The sequence below is a fragment of the Ceratosolen solmsi genome, unplaced genomic scaffold, assembly GCF_000503995.2.
Source record: "Ceratosolen solmsi marchali unplaced genomic scaffold, CerSol_1.0 scaffold1, whole genome shotgun sequence".
NCBI lineage: Eukaryota > Metazoa > Arthropoda > Insecta > Hymenoptera > Agaonidae > Ceratosolen > Ceratosolen solmsi.
In genome coordinates, this window is record NW_011948415.1 from 3,058,983 (window position 1) to 3,078,868 (window position 19,886).

A 19,886-nucleotide genomic window follows, 5' to 3' on the forward strand; every position below is an offset into this window, starting at 1 on the left:
CTGTACAAAATTGCCGTGGAATAATTTTAATTTATTGGCTTGAAATGATTTTTCAATAGTAATAAATACACCACCATGATAAAAGATAAAAAAAAAAATTAAAAACTCCGCGAGCCGTAGTTGCAACAATATCGTAACTAAGAAGGACAAACGTATAACGGCCGAATTGAGAAGATACGTCTGTTATCATTTTTCTATCCTTTAGAATTAAACTTACGGCGCTGAAACTTTATTAAAAAAATTATGTCTTGTCTTATTTAGTGTAAAAGTGAAAAATAAGAAATAAAAAATCTAAACTTTCAATATCGATGGCTAAGTAAGTAAACAAATTATAAATAGATTGATAAACTGAAAGTTATTGATCTATATTTAATAAATTATTCCATTAAAAAAAAAAAAAAAAAAAAAAAAAAAAAAATTAAAACTGGATGGAAGATGCGAAAGTTTGTTTAAATTAAATTGAATTATTGTTAGTAATGTATATGTATAATATCGTTTATACATTTACAAGAAAATACGAAGAAAATAAAAAACGTGTTGTCATTAATTTAAAATTTTTAATTTCATTTTAACGATCTGCAGCGAAAGCAGCATAACACGGTGATAAATACAAAAAATCCTTCTTTTTTCTTTTTTCATTTTTTTTTTTCATTTTTTTTTTTTTTTTTTTTTTTTTTTTCGTTTATTTATCAACTATTGAAAAATTAATCAATGATTTTTATTTTTGGCCCATTGTCTTTAATTACTACTCTAATGACGACTCTGATTTATTTGCAATCAATAACAAAAAATTTAGCATACAACAGACACATTGAAATTCATTCATCGGTGAGATGAGATGGATAGAAGTAAAGTAGATTTATAAACTTATACGAAATAATCCTCATTTACTCGTTTAATTTAATCATTGATAATGTTAATCGATACTGTAAGTAATAATTGCAAGATTTTATACATGTTTTACACAATTTCCGAGATAATGCTTAATTATAGTTATGAGGCAATATTTTTCGTTATTTTAGCGAATGATTTATTAAAATTTAATCGCTTGATTTATTTGCTTCGAAAGTATAATAGTACCGATACCTTCGGATGGGAGTATAATTTTTCTTAGTTAAATAAAAAAAAAAAATGCTGGTACAAGAATGTCTGCTGATAGTTAAAATTGATAAAAATGAATTTAAAATAAAATATATTATTCCATTATAATGTACTTATACCGAGGCAATTATCTTGAAAGGAAATTTTCAACATAATAATAATAATAATAATAATAATAAAATAAATAAAAAAAAAAAAAAGAACATCCTTTAGTGATATGAATAAAGATGTCTATATATAATTCCTATAAAGTAAATTACGAGTATGGATTTTTTTAAGACTGAGTGCTTTACGTTCGAAGATTCAAGATATAAATCCACGTTTTTTCCAATTTGTTTTTTTTTTTTTTTTTTTTTTTTGTTTTTTTGGTTGAAAAACAAAAGAAAACGCACGTTGCCGTAAATATGAAAATAAAATACGCAGGTCATGATAATAATTTTAATGGGCTTTATGTCTGCACCTGTACAACCTAGAAATATTTATGATATTCATTTATTCGTGTAGCTGTTACGTACACGCATCTTTCCTTTGTAGTGACATTGGGAGAATAAGTGCGAGGGCAACCTGTCGCGTAATTTCGATTAAACACTTTATAATGTCTCGCGCAGAACAAAGGGTAAATACAGGCGATTATAAGCGTATGTCAAATTCTTTCGTTAGTGCCGTCGCCGATGTATCTTTCCCGTCGCTTCCTAGCTACGTTTGCATTTAAACGCCATTCGTCGAGCAAGAGCGGGAGGAAAAAGGAAAAAAGGGAAAAATTCGAGAGGACGAGTGGCGCTCGGTTTATCGTGATCAGAAGACGATACAGAAATGCAGCCAGAGGGATACGGAGGCTGAGGTAGCGAGCCGCTGCTTTGCGACTAAGGGAGGGAGATACATAAAATTGCAAAATAGTTTCGTGGTAAATAACGAGGGAAAAGTTTTCCTCGAAATGGAGAAACGAGTAGTCGTCGTTATACCGCCTCCGCGTAGTTATACCTCAACGTTGTATTTAAATACGAACGAGACGGCTAGAGCAGGGATGATGAAGGGAGAGAGAGAGAGAGAGAGAGAGAGAGAGAGAGAGAGAGAGAGAGAGAGAATAAATAGATTCCGGCGAAATAAAAGTAAGAAATACGTAATAGCAATGACTGGACGAGGACAGCCTTGACGTCTGAGGCGAAAAGAACGAATCGAATCTAATTACCAATGTGCAGATATTTACCCAACACACCTTCTCTCTCCCTTCCTTTTCCTCTCTCACTCGGTCTCTCTTTCCTTCTCACTTTCTTTTTACGTAAAAGATTTTTCCTCGGGCAAGCATTTCACTCTTATTCCCTTCTTCGTTCCTTCTGCTTCGTTTCCTCTCGTTTTCTAACCTGAGACTGCGTGTACTCGTTAAAAATTCTCATTCCTCTCAAACCGCACGCGCTCGGAGGAAAAGGAAAAGAGCGGCAGTAGAGAGACCAGACTCTTCACTTCCGTTTCGAGCCTGAGAATCGACATTCATTACAGAATGTAACTGAAGCGAAAATCCCAGTCGCCGTGGCGACGTAAAATTTTCCTCTTATAAAAATGTGTATTACGATGGTAAATTGCCAGTAGCTTATCGCAAGACAATTAAATTGTTTAATTCAGAAGGGCTGGATTATTGTATTGATTTCTTTCAGGCGCATTGTTTATTAAAAATAAAATATAAAATAAAAAAAAAATACTATAACTGAGATCTTAATTCCACTGCTTTTCGATTTCAGTACCAGTACAGAGGTATGAATATCGAAAACACAATTCCAAGCAAAACCCTTGTAATTACAGGTATTGCGAAGAAATTCTTTCGCTCTATGAAATGTAAAAAAGTTACAGAAGGTAATTGCGTTATAATGCACGAGTTTTATTTCTATTGATTTGAACTGAATTTCTATCAATCATTATATTAATGAAAAACAAAAATGCAAATAGTTTTATCGTGTAAAAGAATATGTTATATACATTAAACGAATATATGTTAAAATAAAAAAAATATGACAAATTTACTTCGCAATCGTTAATAATGAAAATTTTACGATAAAGTTTTAATGTTCAATTACATTTTTATCCTTCCTTTCCTAATCTTTGATTTTGCATATTTATCTTGAATCATTGTAGAATGTGATCATAAGTTGAAATAGCCACTGCACTTTGAGAATTTCTTTCTAGCATAAAACGAAATAAGTGTCGGATGTGAAGGTATTTCCAAACTCCTTGTACATTTTGCTTTAAAGACATACGGATGAGAAGAATTGGCAATTTGGGTCAGTGCCGCGTGTGAAATAACGCTACAATTACCGTTTCTGCGCTTTTATTTGAAATCAAAGTCAATACTTAGACATCCTCTCGTTAAAAAGTCTTAATGGTGTAAAATGAGAAAAAAGAAAATACTACACTATTTCTATGTTGAAACGTGTGTATATACGAAACCAGGTGATATGTCATATACACGACTGCACTTGTTAGAAAAGTAATAGAATAGTGTCAGACAATGTGAAGACGAATCAATGTAAACTTTTTAAAAATTGTAATTGCAATACGCAAACTAAGTATTAGCTGAAAAAAATAATGAACTCTCAACAATAATGTCTCTGCTGTATTGATGCGTTTCTACGTATACGTAATTATCATTTCAAATAAATCAAGATAGTAAAAATGGAGTTCTAATTATTGTTCTCGGATATGAAGTTGAATTAATTGTTATAGATAAATAAAAGAGTACCATCTCAGAACTTAAAACGAGAAAACTTTTAAGAGGTTAATGTGCCGGATTACTTGCCAATTCGTATACGTACTTATGTAACATAAGATTAAGTATATATTATTGGCTAAATCTCTGTATTTTATTCAATCCTTTGTATTTAATTAGACAAGTTGTTAATTTCGTTGAGTAAATAAATAAAAAGATATATATATATATATATATATATATAGATAAATAAATGTAGATAGATGTATGTATAAATAAATAAAAAGATCATTTTAGATGTTTTGTAATAGAAAAATTTAGAAAATTACGTGGTTAATATATTGATCGAAGCATTACACTTTTATGAACGTTCAATCGCCTTCTAATAAAAGTAAGTTAATTAAATTTGTATAAAACTAAAGCTTTGATCTTCAAGTAACGTGTAGTAAAGAAGTTTAGCAATTAGGAGTAAATGCCGTGTATAGGATCACGTAAAAGTCCTACTTTTTACTTGTTATCAATTTACTTATTCAATAATTATGTTGCATATTTACAGAGCTGGATTAATAAAGAAATTAAAGTAGGAGTAGAATAAGGATTTAGTAAATTTTTTAAATTGATGCAAACTTTAATCGCATATCTTCATTTCACATCTACTGAATTATTATGAAATATAATTTGCTTTTTTTTTTATATATTGCAGTCATTAAATATTATAAACAGGTTTATTTATTGAAATTACGTATATTTACTTTTATATGAAATTACGATTCGAAATATTTATTGTTAATGATAGGCTTGTTACATTACATTATTATAATTGGATGCATTTACATTTGTGGGGAAAATGAGTATTATTTGAAATTGGTTATTTTATGATTTTTTTTTTCGTGTAAATTGAAACTCAATGACATAATATCACATATATCAAAGTTTAATTCTATTTTCAACCTGGAATTATTCGAATCAGAATAATCTCGTAGAGCAGCATTAAAAAAGTTAAGAAGATGGTACGTCGAAAAAAAATTATAAACAAATAAGAAAAGCAAGTAATGCTCAGTTATATCTACCAATATAATTATTATTAAAATAAATTTTTTTAATATATTAATAATTATTTTCTTATTATATTCTATTACCCATCTTATGCAAGTCAAGAAGTCATTTTAAATAATTTATTTAACATACAGGATACCGTAATCACTGAACCGTAAACAAAGTGTCGTCGTGTTTAAAATGATTATTACAGTAAATAATTTATTCTTGCAGTTTAATGAAATATTGAAGTGACATATTAATTTTAAGGAAAAAGTATTTGATTCGTTACATGAAAATAATTTTCCATAAATAACTATTTGTTTTTATGTTCTCTTTTTGTTCATATCTTGGTCACGAATATACTATTATTTTTTAATATAAATCAGCTACGTCAAATAATTATAGGATTAATATATTTATAATAACGAGCTTAGTCATTTTAATAATAATAATACAAATTTTAGTATTTCTTTTATAAATATTTATAAAGCATAAAGTATTTTTAATATGATTGCTTGTTAATAAGTTTTTGAGAGGAAAACTGTTATTTGAATTAAAATAATAGTTAAATAAGCAATGAATTGTAGTAGCAATAATGCAAGAAAATAAATGCATTCGTTTGCGATTAATAATGTACACGTTATGAATTAAGCTGTTTAATGATTTATTAATTAAAAAATGGAATCGAATACCTTCTACAATTGTATATATATTTTTATGTTTTTTTTTTTTTTTTTCAATTATTAAAGATATATTTGCCTTAATAAGAAGAGGAGTAAGATAAAAGGAAGAAGATACTGAGCAAGAGAAAAGTCAAGAGACGGAGAAGAGAGATGGGATGAAGGAAAAAGAGAAAGAGAGATATATATATATATATATATATATATATATATATATATATATAGAGAGAGAGAGAGAGAGAGAGAGAGAGAGTGTGTGTGTGCGCGCGCGCGCGTGAATAAGACACGTGTATGATAAAATATATGATATGTGAAATAAGTGTGAAATATAATTTCCAAGTTGAGAATATTATAAATAGAGACGGAAACGTATCGCTTCTATAATTTACTTAGGAAGTAGTGCATTATTGACGCATAAGAAACGCGATGGAAATAGCTTACATATTCGATGGAGATACGGTATTAGCGGGTTTGTCGTTATGTCGCGATAAGTATAAAACCATGAGCGCGGAATAATTGCAATTTAAGAGGCGGATGGAAGATGGTAGGCGAGAGGCAACGAAATGGAGTGGCAACTCTTTCTCCTCCTTGACCGAAGTCGATTCGATCCAATTAAGGGGAGTCTCGGAGCATGGAGTCTTTTTTCTTTCTTGCGCGACCTCTGTCTCGCTTTCTTCATCATATTTATTTGTTGTTTCTTTGTGTTTTATAACCGTTTACTGCTTTTACATTTTTTAAAGAAAAGAAAAAATGTCAGGCGAAAGAAGATAAATATTACATGGAAATTCTAGCGTGAGCGTTTTCATCCTCTCCTATAGCTTTGTAATTGGTCTGTTTTAAATGTAATTGATAGTTACTTTTCCAACTATGGCTCAACGGACAACTGATTTTATGTGGATGTTTCTTTAGTTTTTTTCTATAGAATATCATATGTTATAGAATGTCATTAAATAACACTCTGTATTTAATGAATTTTTTTTTAAATTACTTCGATAATGTGATACGTTAAAAATAAATTAGATAATTAATGTATTCATCGAAATTTTTTGCAATTAAACGTTCTTTATAACAATACTTATTATTAGTATTAAATCATATGCCGCATTATTTTAATGACAAATATATAAAATATTTTATAATATAGGTATACAAAATTTAAGGTATATATATAAACATGTAAAAAGAATGTATAATACGCGTAATAAGAAACTATCTAATAATTACGAGTTTGAGTTAATAAGACATTTAGAAGAGTAAGAAGCCATGTTGAACATAATTTGAAAAACTCTATTCGATGTCTTTAGTTGCTATTCCATATCTTGTGCAATCAAACAGAAAGAAAAATAAAATATCAATGATAATAAATTAAAGTTGCAAATTATTTGAAATCAGTAATAAAATAAAATCAATAATTATATAAGAAAAATAAAAGTGCTATAATGTAGAAAATACGAGTATCTATAAGTCATATCTAAAAGTCTTGATAATAATAATTTGCTGATTCATCTCGAAAATAATGGATAAAGCGAGCGAGGTTAGTAGAAAAATGGATGACATTTATCGGTTGAAAAAGAAGAAAATTCAATTAGGTATCTAAATAGTGCAAGAAAGAATAGCTTTTATGTGTGCGCGCGCGCGTGCGCGAGTGCGTGAGCGCGTGTGCGTGCGTGCGTGTGCGTAAGAACGAGAGAGCAAAGGTGACATTGAAGTGGCTGAAGGAAACGGAGAACGAGCGAGTTAGAAATAGGAAGTGAGATCGAGTGAAGGGTGGGGGTTGAGGCTGATGGTGAGGGAGGGGAGTGTGTGGGTGGGGGCGACAGAGAGGAAGAGGCAGGAGTTGCAGTTGGTTCCGTCAAGCGGGTTATAATACAATTACCAACGACGACTCGAATCGTATTACCGCGCCAGCCCAATGCTGCTACGAGCCGAGTTTGCGGGTAAATGAAATAGTCGTGCATACGAGAGTATTTCATCTTTGTCAGACACTCCACGAAGGAGAATCTATCAACGAAATTTTATTCTTCTTGATAATCTAAAGCCGGATTAGAGCTCTATAATGGGCACAAAATCGTTTACGCGCGTACGAATCTATTTCATTGAGGAAAGACAGTGATGCACTATCTCGTCGACAATTTTATTTTTCCCTCAATTTTCATGATAATGGAGGATTAAAAAGAGTAAATATTAATGGCTTACATTAAAGATTTTGGTTTACCCGTAATTTGCTTTCGTCGCATAATACGTGAATGTGCGAACAATATAGGTGAAAGAGGAAGAGGAGATGGTGAAAATTAGTTCTGGCGGAAATGTGCAGAAAATTGCGCGCTTGTTTGCCTCGCGCCCATGATATCGTCGTGAAATTCGTCCTTTTTCCTTTTATCCCTTTACTGCGCGAGTCTACTTAATAATTTCTTTGTTAATTTTGTCATTGTCACGAAACTAGTGCAAAAATGAAAGTGGAGAGAAAAAGAAAAGTTGCAGAAAATTTTTCCTCCCTTTATACTTTTACAAATGTGTAGACGCTTTTTTTTTAATAATATTCTTTTTTAATATTCTTCGTAATATATAGATTTATAAATGTTTGTGATTCTCAATAAGTTGAACTGGGCACTTGTAATGATAATCACAGAGGTGCTCGAATATTTATTGAGACAGATTATCCTGTTTTTTTGAAAACGTATATTTACCCAAACAAATGGAGATCCACGCCCATACTTGCATACAGAATATATATATATTTATATATATATATATATATATATATATATATATATGTATGTATGTATGAGCATGAACACGACGGAAAATTGCATATCTCTCTCCCTCTCTCTCTCTCTCTCTTCTCTCTCTCGTTCAATTCGTTGCGCGGCATGAGTGAGAGCGAGGACACCAAGTGTGTTTGAACAGACACGCGACACTTATGTTTATTCTCCCCACTTTACTTTTTTCAACCCTCCAGTTTCTGGTTTCGCTCTCTCTCTCTCTCTCTCCCTCTCTTTCTCTCTCCCTCTATATATCTCTCGCCGTCTTCTTTTCTCAGTACTGTAGTTTTTGCTTCTCTTTCTCATTGGTCCGCCAACACCCGTGCAAACTCTTTCACGTTTTTGTGTCACTTTTACAATAGAGATGCGCGCACCGCAACCAGAGTAGAGAGAAAGAGAGAGAGAGAGAGAGAGAGAGAGAGAGAGAGAGAGAGAGAGAGAGAGAGAGATGGGAAAGAAAGGGAAAAAGTATGCGAGGGAGAAGGACTTTTACCACTTCGCTCTATTTCGTTCCTTGTTTATCTACGTACGTCAAATGGAGTGTCATTCATTTTCGAATTGCACGACATTTCAAGAGATGGAGAGTGAGTGAGTGAGTGAGTGCATACAGAGAAGGACGAAAAGATAAAAAAGAGGAAAATAACGCAGAAGAGACACATGACGTACTTAGTATAATACGATGAAAGGAAAGAGTAATAGAAAAGCCTTAGTTTTTTTCACTGGAATGGACCTTTAATGCATCTTTTAAACGAGGCAGGTATAATCCACCCTTATTTCAATATTCTTTTCCTTAATTTAATCATTTAATCAAGAGGGTGTTTTAAACCATTGTAGCTGCGGTATAAAATATAGCGTTGCCTCGAAGAAAAATTAAAAAAAAAAAAAACAATCTCTAACGATGTCGGATTACCATTAATAGATTTTCAATACTCCTTTCTCAATTTATCTCTTTTTGTCTGATCGTGAAACTATCTCTTGTTCTCAATCGACTACAATTGGAACGACAGAAAACTGCATTTTCGATTCCAAGTAATTGAATTAAACGGTATAATGTGATAATAATTGATTCGCTATTCATCTACATATATTTCAACTAAATCAACAGAATAACAGTTACAAAAAAAAAAAAAAAAAAAAAAAAAAAAAAAAAAAACAAACAAACAAACATGAAGTTAATGCAAATGACACAAATAAGAAAATATGCTTAAGCAATGAAGAGAGATAAAAATGAAAATAGATGGTAAGGAAATATATTATCGGATGATTCTATACATCGAATCTGAGCTACATACGCTATTTTAGTACTACTTTTTCTTAATTGTCTGTCTGTTTATTTTTTGCCTCCAATCATCCATCCTAGACATCCATTTTCAATAGTTGATGCGTCAGTATGACTTGGCTGAGATGAATTTGGTCCACTTCATTGAAAAAATGTTTATAACTTACTGTTCATCCCCATAAGTCACTCGATCAACAAACTTGATATACTATCATGAAACATACCCTTATCATTCTGTTATATATATATATATATATATATATATAGTGCGAAAGGTTAACTTAGAAGCTTTCTTTCTTTTGGAAAATTTCGATAGTAATATTTTAGAGTTGATTCGACATGAAATTTAGCTGCATATGCAAAAAATTCTTTTTCATAAAATACAAGAAACATTTTATTCGTCTCTTGTACAGAAATTTGAGATTATTTGTCTTAAAAATTCTATTCTATTAAAAGTAAGTGAAGACTATTTATTTATTAAATAGGAAATTTTTTTTACAGCCTATAATAAATATCTATTATTTAAAGAGTCAGTTAACAAATTCTTACTTTACGTTAATTGATGAAAGCTTGCCAGATATTTTTAATGCCACTAAAAAAGTCTTGGAAGTAATTAATGATTATTCTTGACTATCGTTGTTGATTCGTAAGGAATCCAACTATTAACAGAATTTCTTTTTATATCAAATTTCAATATTAATTCTCAAAAGTTTAAACATAAACTCTTTCGAGATTGTATTTAGTGATACAAGTATTGTTATGTTACCATAAATTTTTAGTCAAAATAATATTAATCGCTCTTTTATACAATTTTTATAGAGCATAGCCCCAGGATAGATTTAAGAGCGTACAAAATCATTTATTATATTATCTGACTTGCAAGCTACGTATTTATAAATATTTATGATTTTATTCAGAATCTTTAGTGACTTAAACAAATTGATGTTAAAATATGCAGAATAGAATATATAATATTGGATTGTGTATGTATTTTATATTAATTAAAATCACGAAATTTTTATCCTTAATAAAGTAATATAGAGAATGAAATGACGAAAAATCGCTTTAAAGTATAAGAATTAAATCAAGTAATTAGTTCATTTTAATTTCAGAATATTTTATTTTAACATAATAAAACAATGTCACCATTACAAAGTATTAATAACATTTAATACGATTAAACACTTCGATTAAGCTAGAGTCAACCAAAAACAATAAAAATCACAATTGATTTAGTTCTACACAATATAATGATTTATATGTAATTTCTTTTATATATTTTTTTCTGTATAAATTAAATTTTTCGTAATTAAATAGTCATTGAATAAATCTGCAATTTGATATACTGGATATACTTATAATTTTTTTAATTACTAGTCCAATATTTGTTTTAATGAACCAATTATAAAATCTTTTAACTTACTTTAAAAACAATTTTCTTTTGAGTTGTTATAACTATATATTTCATATTTTTACGTAACACTCATCATTTTATTGATTACATTTCTTTGATATTAAATATTTGTAAACTTTTTTTAAAAAGGGATTTGCAACATTTTGTTCTTGGCAAATCATAGCAACTGATTATTTAATATACAGGATTGTTTAAAATATTGCAAAATCTAAAAATACCATTTATTTTGATGATTACAATATTTTTATGTGAATTAAATTACTTTACTTTTCCTATTCTCATGATATTTAAATATACATTTTCTTAAAGGGAGAATATCAATTAATTTTTATTGTTCTATCAAATCATTTTAATTCTATCTTTCCAAAAGTACTGCAACATAATATATAGGTATATCTATGTACTAAAATTCAATATTTTTGAAAAATGTATCGATATTGAAAATATATGGAACCCGAATCGTTCGAAAGATTTATAAATTGGCAAACGACATAGTAATTTATTGAGTAAAGTTGTTTGTAACTCGACGCACATCTCAGATTTTTAGTTTAAATATTTACTGTCTTTCCATTCCTCTCTCTCTCTCTCTCTCTCTGAAAAATATATATATCAATGTATCTATCTGTGTAGGTCTCTTTTCCTTACCTTTTTCATTCTCTACTCTTTCTCTATTTGAAACCTCTACAGCGCTTAGTCGACTTTCCATCGACGTGCTACGTCTTTCCTTTTTAGACGACTAGTAGAAGAAAAGAGGGCGGGAAATTAGATTTCCTCGAGAAAAACGTCAGCAACTTTCGTTGCTCGCCAGCGGCCGAGAGTAGACGAATAGAAAACCCAAGAGTTTCGTCTTTCAAAGCCTTGCGTACCGAGACTACAACCTCGTAAAAGCGAACTTAAAGACGATTCTCGTTCTTCTGTACTTTGCTTTCTCTTTATCTCTTCTTTCTCCCTACTTTTCTTAATATTTTATTTGCACAATATATTTGAATCTGTATATATCAATATATCAATAGTTTTAATTTGAACAATTTATTTGTTGAACACGATGATAATATTCTTAGACAAATTTAACTTCTTTTCTATGTAGCCTTCTTACGCAATTATTGTATTCTGTGAGCATTTATGTTTTATTATTTATAGCCGATATAAAATTCTCATAAAGATATGATTTATATGGTAATAAATTTTAGAAATTGATTTAGAAGAATCTCTAAGTGATAAGTAATGAATATATTTTACATAACAATCTAATAAAATAAATAAATCAATGAACATTATTAAACGAATTTTTGGTTTTAAAAAATTAATTTTAAATTATATATATATATAAATATATAAATTATCTCATTTTAGTTTGCTACTGCCCATATAATTCCCAATAAAAAATTAAATATGAATTATAGAACAAGAAAATACAAATGAAATATTCTAAGATACAAGTCTAAGATACAAGATATAATAAAATACAAACAATTGAGAAGAGAAGTTGATAATTTTATTCATTATTAAGTAGTAAACAATAACCTAAAGTTGACATATATCTAGTATTTTCTTTATTTCTTATAAATCATTTATTTTTACACTAACATATTTTCCTTAGTGTCAAAAATTTCTAAACTATTTATCGTCGAAAAGTATACAAATATAATTTATGTATAAATATATATATATATATATATATATATAAATATATATATGTATATGTATATATTATTAACGTGCATTTCTATTTTCTTATAAACTGTTGAATTTGTTCGTATATTGTTGAGACAAAAAGAATGGCTATTGAATCCAATAATATTTGTATAAATTATTTGAAAAATGTAAAACTACTTTAGATAGATGTTTTACATGATTGTTTTTATCTTGCTATGAGCTCTATATTTCAATATTTATATTATCATATAATTATTACTTAAAAGAATAATATTACTAAATCTTATAAAGTCTACAATATATATAACATAATACATGATCAATCATTTATTGAAAATGTATTTGTAAATTAAAATCCTCATATTAAATTTATGAAATTTTTAAACCGAAACAGTCAAATTAATTTAGAAATATGAGTAATTCACGTATTGGTAATTAGGTCATAAAAATGCAAGAAAATACTGTATTGAGGATGTTGAGTCATTGTTTAAGATATAAATGAATAAAACCTAATAAATATTGTAAATGTTGAAGGATAATTACAAGGTCAATATTGAAGATATATTGCTTTATAATTTATTATATAATATTAGGTTAAATATTAGGTCATTATCCTGACATTCTATTAATAATACAAATTAATATTTTGAACAATATCATTTATGTTTATAATCATTGATATTTAAAGAAAAAGTAATTTGAAGATATTTTAAAATGCAATAATAAATATTTTTCCTAATTGAATAATTAAGACGGTCTGAGTTTTTATATAATAAAAAAAATCTAATGTACATCATTCGTTTCGAAAAATTAGAATTATTTTAATATTTGAAATAAAATTGACAAATGAACATAATTTAATAATAGAAAATGATGCAAAAAATATTAACCAATTCATATAAAATATAATTTAATTTCAATTATTAAATATATTTTTAGGTATACAAAGTCGCAAAAATTTCATGTAAAAATTTCACAAATATAAATTTAATCACAAATATAATAACATCATTATAACATTTTTTTTTTCTAAAATACTCATTGCCCAGAAGATTATTGCAATCATTTTAGCTATCGACAAATTATTTATGTTTCCTTCTCTCCACAAATACAAATTGGTGATAAAATTAGATGCAGAAGATAAAAAAAAAAGTCTGACAAATATAAGCACATAGTGCCTAAAAGTTTTTTCTCGTCAGCAGTTTTAGTTGCAAGAAACGGGCGCAACAAACTCTGTCACGAAAAATGAAAAGTCGCGCGTGAAAAGTCTGAATAAAAATGTCGAACTGCCAAGCTGAAAATGCACGCGTGCATGTTATGGAATGCGGAAAGTTAAGCGCGTCCTTCGATTCAAAGTCAACTTCGGAGTTGGTCGCGTGAATTGGGAGTAGAATATGGCAAGAAAGTAGAGAAAGGTGTGTGCTGTTAGAGGTTTAACTGAAGCATGAAACGGAAGATGAGAGCGAGAAAGATGGAATACGGTCCATTTCGTCAAAGCGATGAAAGTACCAAGCGAAAAAACTCTGTATCTTATCGCTTTGCTCTTTTAGTATTACTCCCCCTCTCCCTCGTAGTTTCTTGCTAATTATCTCTCTTGTACCAACTCTTAAACTCTCTCTCTCTCTCTCTCTCTCTCTTTCTCTCTCTCAATCTCTCTCTCTTACCAGCTCTCTTAATTTCTTACTAGATATACCCCTTATCGTAATCACTATCACCACCATTTGCGTTTTTTCCGGACAAGAGAGCTCACGTCGCCAAGTTAATTGTAATAGTATTAATTACGATAATGGGCCACCATGTAAACTTCTGACCCCTTTCATTTCGTTTATTCTTTCTAGAAATCTCTTTGTGCAAATCAACGATGATTCATATTGCTTTGACTTGTTCAGTAGGGGATTTAAAAGAAAAATGTAAAGAACGTCGTCGTGCTACTTGATAAGCGTAAATAAACGTGGACGAGTGAATAATCTATTAAATTTTATGCTTTATAAACACCGTTATTTTGATTATTATAAAAGTTAATCGATGTAACTCTTTGTAGACCCAATGATTTCTCTTTTCATCATATTTACCTACACTCCTTTGTATGCATGTGCACTTATAAGGAGAAATGCCCTCCTACATAAATACGAATTCTCATAAACGCACGAACTAACCTACAATTGAGCAAGAAGTTTTCGATAACACAATGCTAAGCCAAAGATTTGTGCAAACTATATTAATCATTTATTTATGTTATTAAATATATTTGTAAAGAACAAAGAGAACATTAGAAAATGTCATTGGATGTTTCAGAATATTATATTAAATTTGTGGATAAAATTTTGAAATCAATAAATGTAAATCCATATATTTTTTTAAAAATATAATTCATCATAATGTTAAATATATTATTTTCAATGGAATAATATATTGAAAATTTTTGATATTAAAAATGATATTATGCAAGCGGAGCAAAAATAATGGTTATTAAGCGCAAAATACATCATATGGTAAATAAAATAGGTCTTTATTTCAATTCCTTTATAAATAATTTCAAAGCATTGCAAGAATGCAATTTTTATTTAAAAAAATATATAGGGAATAAAACATTATGTTTTATATAATAAATTAGTTTGAAAATTATATTACATGTGACCTATTTTTAACTTTGCGATTTTCTCAATATGGATCATCAAAGTAAACGACCCTTTTAACTAAATAAATACAAATGAAATCAAACAACGAAGACAAATATACTTCGAAAATTCAATGTCTTGAACTTATAAGAATATTCTTTAGTTAATTCATTCTGAAAATATATGGATACTCTATGTCCTCAAGTATAAACATTTGTTCACACGATGAAAGTTTAATTTACTAGAATTCTGAATAAAAAGTAGTGGTAAATTTCTTTTCTAAAATGGTTAATGAAGCAAAAATTCCGATAAAGGGAATAAAAATTAGCAGCTTATTCCTAGGAGTCGGCAAAAGATATTAAATTTTAAAGTAAATCCAGCAACAACGTAGCAATAAATAATGGAAAATTCTGGCTGGAAGTATATGTGAAGGGCGAGGGGGCAAGGGAGCTCGAAATTAAATGCCCATAGGAAAGAGAATCGGTTAGTTCCATCGTTCCAGACTCGAGAAACTAATGTGCCGCAGACTAATGGCGAAACCCTGACGTTTAAGCATTCATTCGTGATTTGCCAATATTAGGTGATGAAGCTTAGCCAGAGAAGTTCACACAGCGGTGCAAAATCCGCCCTGGCAAGGGATAAATTTATGCAAGCCAGTAATATAAGCGCTATCCTCCGTGTCCATGGGTTCATTAAAGTACATATGGGATGTCTATTGCCAACGGTTGTCGGGGGGGGGGGGGGGCTCCCAAATACAACCGTACAAATCTTTCGATAGGCCGCGAAGCTCTTGATATTTCCCGTTTATCGCGATTACAAATTTTCACGCTCTTTTTTCCCATCTGCCTTCCTGCTATTCTGCCCTCTTTCTCGCATGCCCTTCGCGATTTAAGCTTACTAAGTATTAAATACTAATGGGGAGCACGAAGAGAAGGTTTTGAAAGTATAGAATTGGTCTTCATTACGGAGTTCGATACGAAATCAACGAACCCCTGTCACTTAAGAGCAACGAAACTTTGCCGAAACTTTCTGAGAAATTACATTAAATGTGTTTTCCTCGCTCTGACAAAGACGCATCTACACACGCGGATTGTTTGGCTATGTGTATATGTTGTGCAAGGCGTAAGTGCATGCGTGCCAACAATCGATATTGATAATGAACTAAAAATAAATTACAGCGAGAATAAGAGAGAGAGAGAGAGAGAGAGAGAGAGAGAGTGTGTGTGTGTGTGTGGGGGGGGGGCATGAAGAAGAGAAGGAAAATGGAAGAAATTTGAGAATTATTCCATTAATATTAATGTCTACATACTTTGTATAGTGTTGGCGTATCATTAACATGCTAAATTACAAGATTATTTTTAATTGAACTATATAATGTATAACTATTTTAGTCTTGGAATTATGGTATTAATATCATATTATTATATTATAACCGGTTTATAAACTTTTTCACCCAATAAAATAAATCCTTATGCGATTTTTACTCGACAAGAAGTGAAAAACTTAGTTTGGATTTGGCAATTTATGCAAGATCATTGATGCAAAAACTATATAAAAATCAAATATAAAATTTAAAATATTTACGAACACTTAAAAACTATATTGTGTGATAAACAAATAAAATCAATAGAACAAGCACATTTGATTAACTTTTAAAAATCATACATAAGTATTTACATTCTACAGTCAACTAACTAACAATTTTATTTGCAATAAAATAAATATAATAAACAACGATACTTTCCATCAATGCTGGAAATTAATTTTTTTGTAACTTTGACTATAAATTGAGATTATTGGCTTCTAATTAGATAGTTATTTTAAGTATTCTGAAGTTTTCTGGAAATATTTAATCTTTATATCGACGGTAACAAAGAAATGATAAATATCATGATAAACGTAGTAGCATAAACATTAGTATGAAATGCCTAAATATAAATTGAATATTGCTTTTCGCTAATAAAACACAAAATTCTCAAATATAAGTTAGATATATGTATATATATTACTTAAAAGCTTGCCAAGGTTCGTGGCAAATTATTTGTAATATTCTAATGATATTGTTTATTTGGAAAATTTTTGTATAAACCCTCATCCCATGTGCTTTTTTATTAGAACTTAGAATCTAAAATATTCCTATATTTTTAGTCACTCTTGAATAGATTTGTGATTTTATTTTAAAATCTTACTTTAAAATTTTATCGATGAGCTTACTGCGCGTTAATGTAAAGCTTTATTAATTAAACTATATCTTTTTGCCCTATAACTTCAATATTTATCAACATTTATACGTATTGCTGCTAAAATCATGAAAATATTAAATTGTCTGTAATCTCAACTCATTGAAATTGAATAACTTTCGACAAAATAAATAATTTATAGTAAATAAATATTTATTCTCTAGACAAACTGAATAAAATAAAAATAAGCCCCATTAGTTTCAATATAAATTTAGTGTTACAAAATTGATAAATGTTATTCAATAACTTTACATACATTGATCTAATACATATTAAATAGAAATGTATAAAAAATTCATAATTCCTAATTCATATATACGAAGATGTTATGTTTTATACTAAAGTATGAATTCTTTATTAATTGTTAATACATTTTAATTAACTAATAAACTCCTAATAAACGTTATATTAAACCATATTGATTTATTTCGAATACATAATTTCAAGAATAGCATGCAATTGAATATAAAGTAAGTATTAAAATATACAATAATAAGTCGAGATAAAACTTAAAGCCTAATAAAATAAAGACAAGATATTTCCCGTTATATTTATTTTCATCGGCTCTCAACCCTCTTATCACTCCTTCTCTCTCTCTCTCTCTCTCTCTCTCTCTCTCTCTCTCTCTCACTCCAGGTTACTTACTCCGTATTTTAATCATTCTCTAGTTTTTGAAAAGAAATAAAACTTATCCTCAACAGCAAATAAGAAATGAGAGAGGCTATTATCGGACGGAACTGCTGAATCACCAATGAACGTTCGCTGCCTTTGTAGTTGGTAAAATTGCAGTGGGCTTAGTGAACATTATGTGCATGTATACACTAAATGATCACACTTCGACGTACATTTCCACCAATCTCATCATATAACGATTTTCATTTAAGTACATGATTGACATTTTTATTTATACGCAGAGAAATATTTTTCATTCCGTAAGTAAACCGTCCTTTCGATTAAATCAAATTTTCACACACATTTAATAATAACTTTTCAGTATTATATTCTGATATTAGAAATTTTATTGTAATAGAACGGACAGCGTGAAGCTTAAATTTATCGGAAATAAACGATTTTTCTTGAATCTACAATGACTAATCTTTGACAGTATTTTCTCATTATAAAATATTTTATCCCATAAATCTTCTTATTTATTTATAACGAGACTGTAACTAATATCTTAAATTTATAAACTTGAATGAGAATAGAAATTTAATTAAATAGTATTTAAAATAATAACATTTCTACTTGTTAATTATAATATCTTTTTAAAGCTGAAAGTATCTTTTATATTTAACTTTATAATACAATTATATATTAAAATTATATATTTATTAAAAGTTTAGATATTTATTTTTCGTTGAATTATAGATTACATATTACTAACATATTATAACATAATATTAATTTACTCTACAAAAATGCATGCAAATATTTATGAAAAATAGTTTCATAAGAATACAAAAATTAATTAATACATAGTTCATAGTTCGTGAACTGATCATTTATATTTTACTATTTAGAAAGTACTATTTAGTAATTAGGATGATTATACAATTTTTTAAGTCACTTATTAAACGATTATTTCAAAGATCTTTGCACATATCTTATCAAATCCTATTCATAAGAAATTCTAAATAAATTATACTTTTTACTATAAGAATATTTATAATTGAAAATTGTTTTATTATGAAATATTATTTAGTTCGATGATAATACAAAATTACTTTCTTATCTAAAGAATGTTTTTATATTTAATTAATCGGTCGGTATAACATTAGAATGTTAAGAATATAAATCAACAAAAATTATAAATATCAGTTAAAATATTAAGGTTAAGTACAAAATTAACATTTGTAATCAGATTTTTCAGAAAAAGTAAATAATATGCATTAGATAATTTCGATAGATTGACCATATCGTTTCATCTGTACATAAATAATTATTCTAACTTTTAAAATTTAGCTTTTTAGTACAGTTTGTAAAGTTAATAATTTTATTAGATAGTCTTATCATTTGATATCATTGATATAATATTTTTAATACAAAATTTTTCTAATTAGAAATTAAACTTTATATTAAATAATTTGGGACTGTAAAGAATTTGTTTATTCAAATTAATGGTATTTCTGTAACATCTTGGTAGAGAGAAACTAGTGACTTTTAACATAAAAAATTTTTACAGTTTAAACTACCAAACTGTATTATTAAGCTTAAGTTTTTTAAGCTTAAATTGATAAAAATTCTTGTAATTGTATAATTAAGAATAATTAAACTCAATGCTATAAAACATTGTATAATATTATTATTGTTTAATTTCCCTGACATATGGAATGTAAGATATAAATGCGTATAGAAATAAATGATTCCATAAAAAAAAAAAAAAAAAAAAAAAAAAAAAAA

At 28.5% G+C, this 19,886-nt stretch overlaps 1 protein-coding gene across 1 annotated transcript in view; it reads right to left on the reverse strand.

The window, feature by feature from the left end:
• Positions 1–19,886, reverse strand: part of LOC105359002 (Down syndrome cell adhesion molecule-like protein Dscam2) — a 119,700-nt gene that overhangs the window by 99,000 nt on the left and 814 nt on the right. The gene's annotated exons all lie outside the window — the stretch shown is intronic.